At 41.9% G+C, this 1,472-nt stretch overlaps 1 protein-coding gene across 1 annotated transcript in view; it reads right to left on the bottom strand.

Annotated features, from left to right (window-relative positions):
- The window catches only part of LOC106524261 (multiple C2 and transmembrane domain-containing protein 2), a gene marked incomplete in the record, with an annotated part of 56,924 nt that extends 55,894 nt beyond the window's left edge, over positions 1-1,030 (bottom strand). Inside the window, 1 exon segment of the mRNA XM_014017998.1 lies at positions 865-1,030.
- Positions 1,031-1,472: the final 442 nt, after the last annotated feature.

Genomic DNA, 1,472 nt, shown 5'->3' with positions numbered 1-1,472 from the left:
ACACACACACACACACACACACACACACACACACACACACACACACACACACACACACAACATCATAGCACGCATTTCCTGAATTACTGAAATGTTTGGTGTGGCTAAAATCAACATGCACACAATTAACACCACAACAGTCATGATGAAGACATCTTTGAAAGCTTAATGTGCTTTTTTTCATTTGTGTTTGAGTTGTCTGCAGGACACAACAGGACAGCTGCATGTGTGGAGCTGTGTTAAAACCTGATATTTGTCTGCTTCCCCCCTCAGCTGGTGGATTCTGTAGAAACACAACATCTCTGCCAAACATGTTAAAACAAGAGGAGCCATTTCCTGAATCAGTTTGTGGTTTCTACAAAGGTTTAGTGCAGATATTGTGTAACAAAAATACACAGACGGTTAAGCTATTTCACATCACTTGGAGACACAGCTCCTGAGCCTAAACTGGATAAAATATCCAACACCAGGGACAGACTTTCCTAATACTAGGTAGTAATAACATAGTTATAACTCTTTTTATTTGATGTTATATCACAGCTGAAAACCTGCAGCGGTTTATGGGAGCTGCTCTGGGTTTGTGGGAAAAACTAAAATGCCCATTAACACAGCGCACAGAAACAAACTTTACTCCAATAATGAATAACTGCTAACATTTGTTTTCAAAGTGTTCGGATTTTGAGAAGAAAGAGGTGAATTGAGTCGCACTGTCAAGGTGAAACCCAACCATCCTCCAGGTGAAACACACTGAGGGGGGGGGGGGGGGGGGGGGCGCTCACCTGGAAACCCCCACCTCATTAGTTTACGACCACCACCGCGGGCCATTTTTGCACTTAACTCTTGAAATAAATCATTTAAATTTACCTCGTCGGGCTGCTTGAAGCCTCCTCCGACCGTTTCTCCGTCACATTCCGTCTAAAGAGCATTTAAAGATGTTCAGCAACAGGTCAAACCTTTTGACTCCGCCGTCCGACTTCCTCATCCTCTCAACCCGTTCAGTTCAGCACCAGAAACCAACAGCGACACTGAAAACACGGGCGAAAGAGTTTCAAAATAAAAGCACTTCCGGTGAGCGCGCGCACTGCATGGACGGCTGCGAAGAACAGTCCACTGTTCTTTTCAAAATGAAGTCCTTCAMACATATATCACTGATTTATAAATTGAAATACTGTGGCTACGGCGGCTGGTGAAAAGTACATTTGAGTTGAAAATTACRTCTAAATCCAATGGCAGTTAGAACTCAAGCTGATTAACATATGTAAAATAAAATAAAAATCTCAATTTAATGCATAACTTTCAGCAGTCTGCTGTTTGTGAAACCATCAGACAAATTCTCCCGCGCAGTCTGTGTTGTTTTAAACTTTCTTTTTGGGTAATTGCACAAATACCTTTTCATCCATTCCTCATTTCCCCCTCATTTCTTTACTAATAGGTTATTTCTGGTTTCAGTTCTCTAACACAACACTCAGACT

This window comes from Austrofundulus limnaeus, unplaced genomic scaffold (genome assembly GCF_001266775.1).
Source record: "Austrofundulus limnaeus strain Quisiro unplaced genomic scaffold, Austrofundulus_limnaeus-1.0 Scaffold180, whole genome shotgun sequence".
Taxonomy (NCBI): domain Eukaryota; kingdom Metazoa; phylum Chordata; class Actinopteri; order Cyprinodontiformes; family Rivulidae; genus Austrofundulus; species Austrofundulus limnaeus.
This window is presented reverse-complemented; position numbering and strand designations above follow the sequence as displayed.